Source organism: Panthera tigris, chromosome A1, assembly GCF_018350195.1.
Source record: "Panthera tigris isolate Pti1 chromosome A1, P.tigris_Pti1_mat1.1, whole genome shotgun sequence".
Lineage (NCBI taxonomy): Eukaryota > Metazoa > Chordata > Mammalia > Carnivora > Felidae > Panthera > Panthera tigris.
The window spans coordinates 151,030,788-151,048,830 of NC_056660.1; positions in this window are offsets into that span (position 1 = coordinate 151,030,788).

Sequence of the window (18,043 nt, forward strand, 5' to 3'; positions counted from 1 at the left end):
TTCAGCAATTGGTAAATAGTAGCTGTTTTTCTAGTTATCATAATTAAGGGGTTTTTTGTTCTTATTGTTTTACTACAGCTTGTTTTTTTCATTTATCATTATTTTTTGAGATTTATACATACAGAAATAGGTCTAAGTCATTCATTTGCAATTCTCTCTTGAATTTTGTTATATGAATAAAAATTTATTTTTATTTTACTTGTTTGAATGTGGATTTTTTTTTTCCTTTTCTCCAAGTGACCATTAAAATATTTAATATAGTGGCGCCTCGGTGGCTCGGTTGGTTGAGCGTCCGACTTCGGCTCAGGTCATGATCTCACGACTCGTGAGTTCAAGCTCCGTGTCGGGCTCTGTGCTGACAGTTTGGAGCCTGGAGCCTGCTTTGTATTCTGTGTCTCCCTCTCTCTCTCTGCCCCTAACCCACTCACATTCTGTCTCTGTCTCTCTCAAAAGTAAATAAACATTAAAAAAATTAAAAAAAATAAAATGTTTAATATATTTAACAATGCCCAAGAGTACTGATTGCTAACCTTTCCTCCAAATAATGTAAGGACCATAGACTATCATTTATGTGATCTCTTTCCTCTCTTCCATGTTACTGTTGACTGTCATGTTAGCCCAATCTTGTTTTTAGATCACACAGTTAGTCGTTATTACTACCTATTGTCAGGTCTTACTTGCGTTTGCAAATATGTTTACCAGTTTCTTTGCTTAGTGTTGTTTCTTGCGTCTTATTCCTATCTTCTGGGTTCATTCCTTCTTGATGAAGTATTTCCTGTATTCATTTTTATTTAATTCATTCTAACATACAACTTTTTCATATTTTTAACATCTTTGTAATTAGGGTGCACTTTGCAATTGAGGGCATATCGCAGTTTAATTAACAGCATTTTTTTTCTTTTACTGATACATTAAATAATTGATGACATCTTAAATCCAGTGAAATATGGTAGTTCATTTAGTAGGGGTCTATGAGCAGAATAACTCTCAGACTGTATGTGTCTAAAAGTATCATTATTTCACCTTCACTCATTAATTCTGAACATGGAAGTTTAATTTGACAATCATTTTCCCTTAGCACTTTGAAAACACTATTCCATTTGTTTCTGGTGTCTATTGATGCTGTCAGTTTAATTGTCATTTCTTTGTAAGTAATTTATTCTTTCTCATAGCTTTTAAGATTGTTAAGACATATATGAATCTGATTTCTCCATAAGCCTTTTTTATTTCTGAATTCTGAAGACCATCCTGGGAAAATGACAGATAAAAATTGAGTATTTTAAAAGTACAGCAGTTTTGAAGATGATTATGTCAAAGGTGTGGCTGTGGTAATGGATGGTTGAACTGCTAGCTGATGAAGGGAGTTAAACTTGTGGAGGTTAACAAAAAAGAACTGGTGTATCAGTTCCTATGTCCAGATGAACCCAGAAATTACCCTGACAATAACAGGAATTGTGATAAAGACAAATGCAGAAATAGAGAGATTGAACTATTCAATGCATGAAAAATCTGAGAAGTTGGTAAAATCTTAGACAAACTGTGGAGGAACAAAAAGGTGATAAAACTCTTTGATAAGATCCTGTAAGGTTCAGGATTTCTCCTGTAAATGAAGGACTGAGAGCCTCAGGCAGCACAAAGAAGAATAAAACATTTTAACCTACCCACTGATCTAGGAACTTTGTACGAAAGATTCCTTAGATGAGACATTTGTTATCAAGATTTGTGAATCCCAAATCTAACATTTTGTGATACTACACAATGAAAGCTTCAAACGGAACCAAATGAAGCACCTACTAAGTATTCTTGAGATTTTCTGTGTCTCTAATTTAGCTTTAAAACTGGGATGATTAAAGCAGCTACTTTTAGTTAGAAAATTTCTATTGGATTTATATTTCCCTGATGATGAGTGATGTTGAGCATCTTTTTATGTGTCTGTTTGCCATCTGGACATCTTTGGAAAAGTGTGGATGTCTTCTGCCCATTTCTTCACTGGATTATTACTTTCTAGGTTTTGAGTTTTATAAGCTCTTTATACATTTTGGATGCTAACCCTTTTTCTGTTATGTCATTTACAGTTACTGTCTTACATAGTTGGTTGCCTTTTAGTTTTGTTGTTTCCTTCACTGTGCAAAAGCTTTTTATCTTAGTGAGGTCCCAATAGTTCATTTTTGCTTTTGTTTCCCTTGCTGCTAGAGACATATCTAGTAAGTTCCTGCAGCCGAGGTCTAAGAGGTTGCTGCCTATATTCTTCTCTAGGATTTTAATAGTTTCCTGTATAACATTTAGGTCTTTCATTCATTTTGAGTTTATTTTTGTGTATGGTGTAGGAAATTGGTCCAGCTTCATTCTTCCACATGCGTGTCTCTGTACAGTTTTCCCAACACCATTTGCTGAAGAGACTGTTTTCCATTGGATATCCTTTCCTGCTTTACCAAAGATTAGTTGGCCACATTTGTGTGTCCATTTCTGGGTTTTTATTCTGTTTCATTGATCTATGTGTCTGTTTTTGTGCCAGTACCATACTGTCTTGATGATTATAGCTTTGTAATACAGCTTGAAGTCTGGAATTGTGATGCCTCCAGATATGGTTTTCCTTTTCAAAATTACTTTGGATACCCAAGGTCTTTCTCAAAACCACAATGAGATACCACCTCACACTAGTTAGAGTGGCTAAAATGAATAACTCAGGAAACAACAGATGTTGGAGAGGATGTGGGGAAAGAGGAGCCCTTTTGCACTGTTGGTGGCAATGCAAACTGGTGCAGCCACTATGGAAAACAGTATGGAGGTTCTTCAAAAAATTAAAGATAGAACTACCCTATGACCCAACAATTGCACTACTAGGTATTTATTCAAAGGATACAAAGATGCTGATTTGAAGGGGCACATGCACCCCAATGTTTATAGCAGTGCTATTGACAATAGCCAAATTATGGAAAGAGCCCAAATGTCCATCAACTGATGAATGGATAAAGCAAATATGGTATGTGTGTATATACAGATATACATACACATACACATACATACACATACACAATGGAATATTACTCAGCGGTCAAAAAGAATGAAATCTTGCCATTTGCAAAAATGTGGATAGAGCTGGAGTGTATTATGCTAACTGAAATCAGTCAGAGAAAGACAAATATATGATTTCACTCATGTGGAATGTGAGAACCAAAACAGATGAAAATAGGTGAAGGGAAGGAAAAGTAAGATAAAACAGAGGGAGGCAAACCATAAGAGACTCTTAAATCCAGAGAACAAACTGAGGGTTACTGGAGGGGAGGTAGGTGGGAAGGTGGGCTAAATGGATGATGGACATTAAGAGGTGCACTTTCTGGGATGAGCACTGGGTGTTATACATAAGTGATGAATCACTAAATTCTACTCCTGAAGCCAATACTACACTATGCTAACTAACTTGAATTTAAAGTAAAAAAAAAACAACAACTTTGGGGGTGGGGGTGGGAAGGAAAAAAAGAAAGTTTCCAATGGAGTAAAGAATTCAAGATACTTCACATTTATAAAATTTATATTTTTTTGTATTTTTATGAAAAGAATATTTTATGCTACTGTTTGGTTTAGGAAAGCTCACTTTAAGGAAAAATCACTTTAATAATCTACTTTGAGATATTTATCCATGTAGAATACTTCAGTTTAATTGCTTTTAATATACTGCTTCTGGTGTATTTGCATTAATAAAAGGGATCTGTCTTATAGCAAAAGACAAGGCAAATGGAGCTTATAGATACTATTACATTTCTTAACTTTTTTTTTTTTTAATTCAAGTTAGTTAACATACAGTGTAGTCTTGGCTTTGGGAGTAGAACCCAGTGATTCATTTTTTATATATGACACCCAGTGCTCATCCCAAAAAGTGCCCTCCTTAATGCCCATCACCCATTTAAGCCACTCCCCCAACACACACACCCTCCCTCCAGCAACCTTAGTTTGTTCTCTGTATTTAAGAGACTCTTATAGTTTGCTTCCCTCTCTGTTTTTATCTTCTATTTCCTTCCCTTCCCCTATGTTCATCTGTTTTGGTTCTCAAATTCCACATATGACTGAAATCATACTATACCTGTTTTTCTCTGACTTATTTCACTTATCAATAATACCCTCCATTTCCATCCATGTTGTTGCTGATGGAAATATTTCATTCTTTTTCATTGCTGAGTAGTATTCCCTTGTATGTACATACCACATCTTCTTAATCCATTCATTAGTTGATGGACATTTGGGCTTTTTCCATAATTTGGCTATTGTCAGTAGTACTGCTATAAACATTGGGGTGCATGTGCCCTTTCGAATAAGCATTTTCGTATCCTTTGGATAAATACCTAGTAGTGCAATTGCTGGGTCATAGGGTAGTTCTATCTTTAATTTTTTGAAGAATATCCATGCTGTTTTCCATAGTGGCTGCACCAGTTTGCATTGCCACCAACAGTGCAAAAGGGCTCCTCTTTCCCCGCATCCTCTCCAGAATCAGTTGTTTCCTGAGTTATTCATTTTCGCCATTCTAACTAGTGTGAGGTGGTATCTCATTGTGCTTTTGATTTATATTTCCCTGATTATGAGTGATGTTAAACATCTTTTCTATGAATCCAGCATTACCTTGATTCCAAAACCAAAGACCCCAGTAAAAAAGGATAATTACAGGCCAATATCCCTGATGAACCTGGGTGCAAAAATTTTCAGCCAGATACTAGCAAATCAAGTTCAACAATATATTAAAAAAATTATTCACCATGATTAAGTGGGATTCGTTCCTGGGCTGCAGAACTGGTTTTTGCAAATCAATCAATGTGATACACCACATTAATGGAAGAAAGGATAAGAACCATATGATCCTGTCAATAGTTGCAGAAAAAGCATTTGACAAAATATACCATCCTTTCTTGATAAAAACCCTCAAGAAAGTCAGGATAGAAGGACTATACCTTAACATCATAAAAGCCATATATGAAAGGCCCACAGGTACTATTATCCTCAATGGGGAAAAACTGAGAGTTTTCCCCCTATGATCAGGAACATGACAGGGATGTCTACTCTCACCTCTGTGGTTCAACATGGTGTTGGAAGTCCTAGCTCAGCAGTCAGACAACAAAACTAAATAAAAGGCGTCCAAATTGGCAAAGAAGTCAAACTTTCACTCTTTGCAGATGATATGATACTCTACATGGAAAACCCGAAAGACTCCACCAAAAAAACTGCTAGAGCTGATACATGAATACATTTCTAAGCTTTCTGTTACTTTTGGCTCTTAAGGAGCTTATGTCCAATCAAATGTGGGGAAATACTATCTCTTACACAGAAAATTTTTTTCTACTAAAGAGAAGAGTCTTTCCATAACTTCATTTGTTCTTAAGTCAATGGTGACAGGCAGGAGTACAAGCTAGTGCTCTGTGGATGCATTTTCTAATAGGTGTATTCCTTTTCTTATTGGTGACATAAATGCTATTGAATATCATTTTTCAGAATATACCTATGTCTTTCACCTGCTTTGAAAATCTGTTGAGGCATGTACTTCCACTCCTGGGTGATCTCAACAAAAACATCACATGGGTCCCTTACTTCACACCCAGACACTTAATTTGATTCTCAGATTCTAAAGCACCTACAAATTCTAGTTCCATTCAAAGTGTTATCAGTGGATGTATTCACCAGGCTTTACCTTTATATTCTTAAATATATTATTATAATCCCTACTAAATCCCTAACTTCATTTTAAGAGTATCCAGATGAGATGTTGATTATCCAAACTCTATATAATTTCATAGATCACTTTTTCTTCTTTGTTTATAGTAATAGTGAATCATAAAGGCACAGCACTTTACTTTTCATCCTTTATAATCATAACTTCTCTTGAACAATATATCCTATACAGATTTATAGTCTTCTATCTACTACCAATTAAAAAGATTACTGCATTTTTTTTCATTGTAATCATAGATCCTATATGTCCTCTGCTAGCATTTTCAACCTTATTTCTTTATACATATTGAACATATGGGATAAATTTCAAGTCAGAAATAAGCACAAAGGAAATACAATGTAGATTTAAGAAAAAGTGATGGAAGAGACTACATGACCCCAAACAAAAGTCACTGCCATTGGGTGGAACTGGGTGGAGTTTGGTATTTTTGCTCTGGGTCATAGTTTAGAAGTATGAAGATTTTTACAATTTTAGTTAGAAACTTCACCAAAGTAAAACTGGATACACAGACATATTTGCACTTGTTCGTTTTGACTACATAATGCAATTAGATGATGTAAAGAAAGTGTATTTTTCCTTTTGCATGTAGCTGTCCAATTTTGTCAACACAGTCCATTGAAGAGACTGACTTTTCCTTACTGTGTATTCTTGCATCCTTTGTCAAAGATTAATTGACCATATAAGCATGGATTTCCATGCTCTCTATTCTGTTCTAGTGAACTATGTGTCTGTTTTTGTGCCAGCTGTTTTGATGACTACAGCTTTGTAGTATATCTTGAAATCTGAGATTGTGTATCCTCCAGCTTTGTTCTTCTTTCTCAAGTTGGCTTTGGCTATTTGAGGACTTTGGTGGTTCCACACAAATTTTAGGATTTTTTTGTTCTGTGAAAAGTGTTGGCCTTTGAGAAGGATTACATTAAATCTGTAGACTGCTTTGGGTAGTATGGGCATTTTAACAGTATTTATTCTGGCAACCCATGAGCACGGAATTATCTTTTCATTTGTTTGTGTCACTTTCAATTTTTTTCATCAGCGTTTTATAGTTTTCAGAGTACAGGTCTTTCACCTCTTTGGTTAAGTTTATTCCTAGGTATTTTATTCTTTTTGGTGCAGTTGTAAATAGGATTGTTTTCTTAACTTCTCTATTTCATTATTAGTGTACAGAAATGCAACAGATTTCCATATGTGAATTTTTTATCCTGTGACTTCACTGAATTCATTTATCAGTTCTAGTAGTTTCTTTGGAAGAGTCTTTATGGTTGTCTATATATAGTATCGTGTCATCTGCAAATAGTGACAGTTTTACTTCTTCCTTCCCAATTTGGATGCCTTTTATTTTTCTTGTCCAATTGATGCAGCTGGGACTTCTAGTATTATAGTGAATAAAAGTGGTGAGAATGGACATCCTTGTCTTGTTCTTGATCTTAGAGGAAAAGCTCTCAGTTTTTCCCCACCGAGTATAATGTTAGCTGTGGGTTTCTCATATATGGCCTTTATTATGTTCGGGTATGTTCCCTCTAAACCTGCTTTGTTGAGAGTTTTTATCATGAATGGATGTATTTTGTCAAATGTTTTACTGCAACTACTGAGATGGTCATGCGGTTTTTATCCTTTCTCTTTATTGTCATCTACTTTGTTGATTGATTTGCAAATTTTGAACCACCCTTGTAACCCAGGAATAAATCCCACTTAATGGTGGTGAATGATTTTTTTAATATACTGTTGGATTCAGTTTACTAATATTTTGTTGAGGATTTTTGCATCTTTGTTTATCAGAGACATTAGGTTGTACTTTACTTTTTTGTTGTTGTGTCTTTATCTGGTTTTGGTATCAGGGTAATGCTGAACTTGTAGAATAAATCTGGAAGCTTTCCTTCTCTTTTATTTTTGTAATAGTTTGAGAATAATAGGTATCAGTTCTTCTTTAAATATTTGATAGAATTTACCTTGAAGCCATTTGGTCCTGGGTTTTGTTTGTGAGTTTTTTGATTACTGATTCGTTTTCATTGGTAGTAATTAGTCTTTCAAATTTTTGATTTCTTCCTCATTCAGTTTGGAAGGTAATATGTTTCTAGGAATATATCCATTTCTTCTAGGTTGCCCAAATTGTTGGCATATTGTTTTTTATAATATTTTTATTAAATACTTAATTTTTTAATTAATTAATTTATTTAGAGGGGCAGGGGGAGAGAGAGAGGGAGAGAGGGAGAGGGAGAGAGGGAGATGGAGGGAGAGAGAGAGAAAGAGAGCGAGAAAGAGAGAGAGAGAGAGAGAGGGAGGGAGAGAGAGAGAGAGAGAGAATCCCAAGCATTGTCAGCATGGAGCCCAATGAAGGGATTGATCTCATGAACAGTGAGATCATGACCTGATCCAAAATCAAGAGTTGGGTACTTAACCAACCAAGCCACTCAGGCACCCCTATAATATTTTCTTATAATCCTTTGTATGTCTGTGGTATAGGTTGTTATTTTTCCTCCTTCATTTTGATTTTACTTATTTGAGTTCTATGTTTTTCTTGATGAGTCTGACTAAAGGTGTATCAATTCTGTTGTCTTTAAACAACCAGCTCCTGGTTTCATTTATCTTTTCTTTTCAATTCTGTTGTCTTTAAACAACCAGCTCCTGGTTTATCTTTTGTTTTTGTTTTTGTCTCTATTTGATTTGTTTCTGCTCTAATCTTTATTATTGCCTTCCTTCTACTATCTTTGGGCTTTGTTCTTTTTTCTAGCTCCTTTATGTGTAAGGTTAGGTTGTTTGACATTTTTCTTTTTTCTTGAGGTAGACCGGTACTGTTTATACTTCTCTCTTAGAACAACTTTTGCTGCATCCCAAAGATTTTTGGATCACTGTGCTTTCACTTTCATTTGTCTCCATGTATTTTATTTCCTTTTTGATTTTGAGTTGACCCATTCATTGTTTAGTAGCATATTATGTAGCTTCCATGTATTTTTCTTATGATTGATTTCTAGTTTCATTCCTTTTTTTAAATTTTTATTTAAAATTTTTTTAATGTTTATATTTTGAGGGAGACAGAGATTTAGCAGAGAAGGGACAGAATCCAAAGCAGGCTCCAGCTTCAAGCTGTCAGCACAGAGCCTGATGTGGGGCTCAAACTCATGAACTGTGAGATCATGACCTGAGCCCAAGTTGGATGCTTGGCGCCCCATAATTTCATTCCTTTATGCTTGAAAACGATACAGGAAATGATTCCAGTCTCTTTGAATGTATTTTTTAAATTAATTTTTTAATTCCTTATTATTGGAAAGAGACAAAGCATGAATGGGGGGGGGGGTGCAGAGAGAGGTTAGGCACAGAATCCTAAACAGGCTCCAGGCTCTGAGCTGTCAGTACAGAGCCTGATGCAGGGCTCAAACCCACCCATGAGATCATGACCTGAGCCGAAGTCAGACACTTAACCAACTGAGCCACCCAGGCATCCCAAGTCTTTTTGAATTTATTAAAATTCAGTTTGTGGCCTAACATGATCTATTCTGGAGAATATTCAATGTGGACTTGAAAATGTGCAATTCACTGTTTTTGGATGGGATGTTCTGAATATACCTGTTAGGTCCATCTACTCTAATGTCTCACAGCCACTATTTGTTGATTTTCTGTCTGGATGATCTATCCATTAATGTGATGTGTTAAAGTCCCCTACTATTATTGTATTATTGTCAGTTTCTTCTGTTATATCTGTTACTAGTTTCTTTATGTATTTAGGTGTCACCTGTTGGACACATATATTTACACTTACTGTATCGTCTTGCTGGATTTTTCCCTTTATCTCTATGTAGTCTCCTCCTTTGTCTTGTTATAGTCTTTATTTTAAAGTTTATTTTGTCTAGTATAAGTATTGCTACCCCAGCTTTCTTTTTGATTCTATTGGCATCGTAAATGCTTTTCTATCCTTCACTTTTGATCTTCATGTGTCTTTAGGTCTGAAATGAGTCTCCTGTAGGCAACATATAATAGCTGGGTCTTGCTTTTTTATCCATTCAGTCACCCTACATCTTTTGGTTGGAGGCTTTCATCCATTCATATGTAAAATAATCATTGATGGGTATGTCTTATTGCTATTTTGTTGTTTTACATTTGTTTTGTAGTTCTCCTCTTTTCCATTCTTTTCTTGCTCTCTTCCCTTGTGGTTTGATGGCTTTCTTTACTTTCTTTAGTGTTAGTCTTGGATTCCTTTCTCTTTATTTTTTGTGTATCTATTATAGGCTTTTGATTTGTGGTCACAATTAGGTTCATATATAACATGTTATATATATACAGCAGTCTATATTAAGTTGATGGCTGCTTAAGTTTGAACATATTGTAAAAGCACTAAATTTTTATCACCCCCCACATCGTTTTATATATATGATGTCATACTTTACATTCTTTTATTTTGTGAATCTGGTGACTGATATTTTTGTAGATATAATTGATTTTACTGCTTTTGTGCTTTAACCTCCATACGGTTTTATAAGTGGCTTATCTACTACTTACTATGTTTGTACTTACCTGTGAAATTTTTTCCATTCATAATTTTCTTATTCATGATTATGAGCTTTCCTTTCTACTCAAAGCATTCCCTTTTAAATGTCTTATAAGGCTGATGTAGTGGTGATGAACTCCTTTAACTTTTGTTTGTTTGGGATACTCTTTATCTCTCCTTCTGTTTGGAATGATAACCTTGCCAGGCAGAATATTCTTTGCTGCAGGTTCTTTCATTTCAGCATTTTGAATGTACATGCCACTCCTTTCTAGACTACAAATTTATTGGTGAAAAATCATCTGATGGCCTTATGAGGTTTCTCTTGTATGAAACTGGAGTACTTCCTTATACTATACACAAAAACAAACTCAAAATGAACTAAAGACTTAAATGTCAGGCCTGTAACCATAAAACTCTTGAAAGAAAATATAGGCATTCATTTCTTTGGCATCAGCCATAGCACTATTTTTCTAGATATATCTCCTCAGGAAAGGGAAACAAAAGAAAATTAAACTAATGGGAGTACATCAAATAAAAGGCTTTTGCATACCTAAGGAAACCATCAACAAACCAAAAGGCAACCTAGTGGATGGAAGAAGATACTTGCAAATGATATTTCCAATAAGGGGTTAACATCCAAAAAGTATAAAGAACATATACTTCTTAATATCAAAAAGATAACCCAAATAACTGATTAAAAATGGGCAGAATGGGGCACCTGGGTGACTCAGTCAGTTAAACGTCTGGCTCTTGACCTCAGCTCAGGTCATGATCTCACAGTTTGTGAGTCCGAGCCTCACAATGGGCTCTGTGCTGGCAGTGCAGAGCCTGCTTGGGCTATCTCTATCCCTCTCTCTCTCTCTCTGCCCCTCCCTTGCTCATGTACTCTGTTTCTCTCTCAAAATAAACAAAGTAAAAAAATTTTTTTTAAACTGGGCAAAGGACCTGAATAGATATTTTTCCAAAGAAGGCATACAAATAGCCAACAGACATATGAAAAGATGTCACTAATCATCAGGAAAATGCAAATCAAAACCACAGTGTTGCAGAATCAAACCATCACCAAACACCTGTCATAATGACTAGAATCAAAAGATAAGAAATAACAAGTGTGTTGCTGAGGATGTGGAGAAAAAGGAAACTTTGCACACCATTGGTGCAAATGCAAATAGATGTAACCACTGTGAAAAACTGTATGGTTTCCTCAAAAAATAAAAAATAGGATTATTATAGGATCCAGTAATTCCACTAATAATTACCCAAATAAAATTAAAATACTAATTTGAAAAGAATTTATGCACCCCCATGTTTATTACAGCATTGTTTACAATAGCCAAGATACAGAAGCAACCCAAGTGTACATTCATAGATGAATGAATAAAAAAGAATATCTATATCTATATCTGTATCTATATCTATATCTTTTTGTATATGTATATGTGTGTGTGTATATACATATATATAGATAGATAGATAGATAAAGAGAAAGAGAGAGAGAGAGAATATATGTATATACAATAGAATATTACCCAGCCATAAAAAAAGAGTGAGATCTTGACATTTGCAACAATGAGGATAGACCTAGAGGGTATGATGCTAAGTGAAAAAAATAGAGAAAGACAAATACTGTATGATTAAAATTTAAGAGGAAAAAAATGAACAAAGAAAATAAGAGACAAAAAAAACAAACAAACCCCAGACTCTTGAAGACAGAGAACAAAGTGGTTATTGCTAGAAGGATTGTGGGTCGTGAGGAGGGTGATATTGATAAAAGATATTAAGAGTACATTTATCTTGATGAGCACTGAGTAATGTATAGAATTATTGAATCATTGTACATCTGAAACTAATGTAACACTGTGTGTTAATTATACTTCAGTAAAAAACAGGTCAATTATCTTCCTCCTGTTGACTTGTTGCTGATGCTGTGTTGCAAGTATTAGTGATTGTGCATGTATTTGTGTGTGTGTAAACTTGGGAGCTAGTAATTACTTGTAACTCTAAAAATTTATAGATTTTGTTGTTCAGAATTACAAGAGTGATACATTTTTATTTTAGAACATGTATAAATATAAAACCTAAGGTAACAGGAATATAATCCTAATACCCTGGAACAAATGTTGTTAAAATGCTATTGTATAAATTTGGCAATAGGAGGGTCTTTTCAAACTGATCTTCACTATTTTATTCCACTTAATAATCGTCTTGACTGGGCGCCTGGGTGGCTCAGTCGGTTAAGCGTCCGACTTCGGCTCAGGTCATGATCTCACGGTCTGTGAGTTTGAGCCCTGCATCGGGCTTTGTGCTGACAGCTCGGAGCCTGGAACTGCTTCAGATTCTGTGTCTCCCTCTCTCTCTGACCCTTCCCTGTTCATGCTCTGTCTCTGTCTCAAAAATAAATAAACATTAAAAAAATTAAAAAAAAGTAATAGTTGTGACTATTTTCTCCTCTTATTAAATGTGTTTCTAATGCATGTTTTGTTATATACTTTGTATAATGTGTATGATGAATCTTGTGTTTTTCTCTTTTCCTCTGTGTCAGGATGTTCTAAGACGACTAGGTACAACTGAACACTCAAAGAAGGATAGGTTTTAGAAAACTCCATGTTTAGTTTCCCTTTATATAATTCCTATACTACCTAACACAGATTATTCAATATTATTTAAACATTTTTTCATAATTATGATACTCTTATTCTTCTTCGTTTTTATTGAGATACAATTCCTCTCTCTCTTTCATATATGTGCGTGTGTGTGTGTGTACATATATATATGTATAGTAGTTTCAGGTATACGATGTAATGATTCAGTGCTTGTATATATTGTGAAATAATCACTACAATAAGTCCAGTTAACATCCATTACCACACAGTCACAATGTTTTGTTTTTTAGAGCAAGTGAGCATAGGAGACGGGCAGAGGGAGAGGGAGAGAGAAAATCTTAAGCAGACTCCACACACATCATGGATGGCGTAGCCCAAGCTCACTACTATGAAATCATGACCTGAGACAAAATCAAGAGTCAGATACTTAACCAACTGAGCCACCCAAGCACTGCCATAAGAAGTTCTTATGATAGAACTTCTAAGATTTGCTCTCTTAGCAACTTTTAAATATATAATGCTGTATCGTAACTGTAGTCATCATGCTGCAAATTACATCCTCATGACTTATTTATTTTATCATAAGACGTTTACACCTTTTGACCACCTTCTTCCTTTTCACCTATCCCCAAGCTCCCATATGTAACAACCACCTGTTTGTTCTCTGTATCTATGAATTCATTTTTTGTTTGTTGTGTTTAGATTCCATACATATGTGAGATGACATGCTGTTGGTCTTTCGCTCTTTGATTTATTTCAGTTAACATAATGCCTTCAAGGTCCATCCATGTTGTCCCAAATGGCTCTCCTTTCTAATACAGTCTTGTATTACTCTCCTTTCTAATACAGTCTTGAAATAAAATCCTAAATTGTGTTCAAACAAAATGTATCTTTATCTTTGCAAACTTCTATCAGTGTTGAAAAAATTAAATGGCTCTAAGACATTTTAAGGTCAAAAATACCAATTTTAAATAATTAACTCTTCTAGCAGGATTTTCTTTAAGTAGGGCTTTAAAGTTCATTTTTTTTTTCAATAGGCTTTAAGTATTTTGTCAAAATAACTAAAAATACTGTTATAATTAATTATACTTTAATGGTTTTTGAAATCTTCCCTATGCATTTTTTCTTTGGTAAGTGAGATTTCCATGATAGGAAGCAAAATACTGAGAAAGACCAGTGTGGCAGCCAAGGATGTGCACTGTTTAGGATCTACCTTAAGAGAGAACACATATTTAGGATCCATCTCAGCATTCATGCTGAGGTCATATTCTAGCTGAACGTTTTATCAGTCCCTGACAGTACACTGTAGGGAAACTAGATTCCAGCCTCGCTTACCTAATGCAGCTCTACACTAATGGTCAATTTGTGCTCTGGGGCGACATACTGGCCTGGCTAAGACTTTCCAAGAGCTATACGGTAGTCTGAGGAGACTCTTTTTAGTCTACCTCTTATTTCTTTCCCTCTTCTTTCACAGGTATCAGGTCTTGTCACAATCTGAGAGCCTTCCCTGCCTTCCTGTTCACTCTCCCCTTTATCTTTTGCAGACATTCCTCCCAATGAATCACTTGCAGTTCTATTCTCTCTTCATATCTGCTTATAGAAGACACAAACTGATACAGTTTTATGTACCTACTTAGTTGCTTATAATTACAGTGATCTATTTATTGAGGCGTATGGTCAATGCTATGCAATACATTGCATTTATTATTTTTCATTCAAAAACAGCTCTGAATACCCTAAGCAAATAAGAGATATGATCTAAAGAATGGCAGAAATTAACGTGATCTTATCAATAAAGCTAATAGTCAACGAGAAATTCCTGTCAGTTCTAAAAAAAAATGTTTTAAACAGCTGTTTCTTGTATTGGAGATTAAAAACTACCAACATCAGACCACAATACAATGAACAGGAAACATGATCCAGGCCTGAGGGCTCAGCATCAAGAATTCTCTGGTCACCACCCCAGGTGCCAAAATCTGAGAAAAAGACATTAGGGAATCCCATTCATTGTATTCTCAAAATACTAACAATTCCAAATGTTTTGTGGTCAAGGAACTCCCACTTCCTGTTGACAATTTGAGGAGGTTGCAAGGGCTTAGCAATATAAAATGAAATCTGCATGTAGCCAAATTACTACAATTATAGATCTTTGGGAGGGTAGGAATATATTTCTAGATGCCCCCTCTCCCCCATTAAAATAGATTTTAAAAATACTTAAAGCCTGTCAGGAATAGTTTCATTTATAAATGAAAAATATATTTCATTCATTACATTTAAAAAGAAAGAAGAGTGTTTCTACATATATTAAGACATTGCTTTCAAAATAGGTTTCAAACCAGTGGTAGGACAGCAGCAAAAGTACTCTCTGGGAACAAGAGGTAAGCTAGCTTCCACTTGACATTTTCCTTTCCATTTTTTTTCAAGCCCAAATAGGCTCTGTTGATTACCTACCATGTTCAAGCCAATGTTTCTTAGATATTGTTCCCTGTTTCTTATGGAAACTAAAGAGAAACTCATGACTGAAGCATGATCTTGATCCTTCAGTTATCACGCCGTGTCCATGTCCCTCCACCATCCATCTATCCCTTCTGACTGATTCACCTCCCATAGACTTTAGGAGAGTCTAAGATGCATTCATCACTGTCTCGATGGATCATACACATGTTCCAAATATTTGTTATGCATCTACCTCCAGACACAGTGATATCCTTAAGGAAAAGAATCTGTATTCTTCTCAATGTTGCTTCCCCTGTGCCTTTCCCAGTTCTTGGTTGGCACTTGATAAATGTATGTTGCAATTAGAGTCATCTAATACTCACTTTTGAACCATATAGTGCAGATCATGACCTCTTTCCCCCCAAAATGTATTTCCAACAAATAACTATAGTATATTCAAGTAAGCTATATTATAACCATATTTTAAGATTGTCTCTCCAATGCTATGTCTGCAGTTTAACTTTCTGTATTATCTTACAGCAAGAGTGGGGATCTTGCTGGTGCATCACTGAGGGTGCCCCTGTGAGTATCTCACTGCCAGTCAAATGGCAGAGTTCTGAAGGTAGATATGAGTTCATGACTATGTGGGGGGGCATGTACCTACCTACACCAAGTAAATACAGAGTAATTTATTAAAAAATATACTTTCAGAAATCTATTCAGTATCTATTATTTACCCTTCTTATAATGTTCAAGAGCACTCCTAATCTTTTTTTGTCCTGAAATTTCTTGAGTAAAAATAGTTCTATTTCACATTAAAAGTTATATTACTTAACAGAAGGAATCAACTTGTTTTCGTGTGATATGTATGAAGTCCTAAATGTGGATGCAAGACCAGATACCTATTAGTTACTCCCTTTCAAAGTTTTGTGCTATGGTGCCTTAAATTTTTCAATTTGAGAAATCCTAAGTTCTTTCTTTAATGATTATATTAAAATTTTATAGCTGTCACAATGGAACAAAAACCCTTCCTTTAAATACAGTTTTCAAGAAGTCGGTGCTTAAGTATGATGTTCACTTTCTTGGTAGAATAACATCTTTTGGTAAATTATAAGTCCATTTCAGTAGAAATGCTGTTTCAAATATTCAAATTAATTGAATAGTTTTTTCAATTTCTCTATGGGAAGAACAGTATTAATAATAATCACAGTTATCATACCTTACAGTTTCTGAGTATGTCTAATTTATAAGTTATATATGTTTATACATTTATATTTTATAATCCTCATGACAAACGTATGAAGTAGATATTATGTCTATTTTAGGGTTGGAAAAGTGAGACTCAGAAATTTAAGTGACTTGAACATCTGACAGGCAGTAAGTCTGTGAATAAATTGAAATTTGCAAATCCAAAGTGAATGCCCTCAATCCCCAACCTGATAACCTGTGGTGTCATGTGGAGTGTATGGGCTATGGACAGAGGAGTTTGAGTCTGCATCATTAAGAATTAAGCGTTGAATATGCATGTATTCAAAATACCTTTTCTGTCATTGTTCAAAGACCAAAGATGAACTGAATTGTTGAAAATAAAACCAACTTAATACAATGCATACCTTTACTGTTACATATAGAATGAAATAATGCAGATTATTGTTGATAAGCTAAAACTGTGTCCATTTCTTTTTTGGTCAATAAATTTGTATCAACTATTATTGATAGTTTTGCTGAAACCATGTGACAGTCCTAGCTGATCTGAACTGAAATATGAAAACTTTTCATGACAAAATAAAGGCAAGGCCATGCAAAACACAGAGGACAGTAGAAATAGGGTTTTTAGGAGAATGGTGGAAAAAAAGGAATTAACCCAAAAATAGATAAAGGAAGGTTTATTAAAAAAAAACCTGATCAATAATGCAAGTGATAGAGGAAAACAATTAAAATATATTACTCTTGTGGTAGAGTGAATTAGTTAAATACTAAGACTTATGGGATCTCTATAGTAAAGAAATTCTTTTTAAGTTGTTAGACACAATGGTTTATATATTTTTAAAATTTTAATTATTATTTTTCAAACAATTTAGAATTTTATTTTAGTTTCAACTCAAACTGGTAGTGCCACTTTCTACCAAAGAAGGATTGGTTATCAAATACTCTTCATTACTATAATTTTAGGTGGAACCCAGCGATGGCTGAGCAAGTCTTAGGGGGCCCATCTATGGCATACAGAGGAGAAAATGTGATTCTCATCACAGAAAATAATAGCAAACAATGTGCAGGGTGTTTTAGACAGAAGAAAAATCTCCTCAGCAGTATATTTGATAAAAATTACGTGCTGAAACCTTCGAACAGCTGCAAAACCAGATACAGAATATGTTTTGCAAGTAGACTATGGTCCTTGAAACAAAGCAGGTCTATCACTGCTAGCGTGGAACAGAGGCTGTGAGAGACAGACACACAAAAGAGAATGTGCATAACCCACATTCCTTCTCTCTCTTTATATAACTTCCCATTTCATGATCAGAAACAAAAACACCTTGCCAGTTACAGCTGGAGAGGGGTATTTAGACTCAGTGAGTTTCCTCTACTGTAAAAGTCTGTCAAGAGTTTGATGCCCAGAGTCTTGATGGTGTCTCCTTTACAACTGAAGGGATTTGTCAAATACATGCAATAAAAGCTTAAAGAAATACATAAGGAATTATTAAATCACACATTTCTTCTATGTAAAAACTTCTGCTCTTTTTGTTAGTTTTAGAGACTTCATCCGAATGGGAAGAAATTGAGCTGAATGCATTCACTTAGCATGAGACA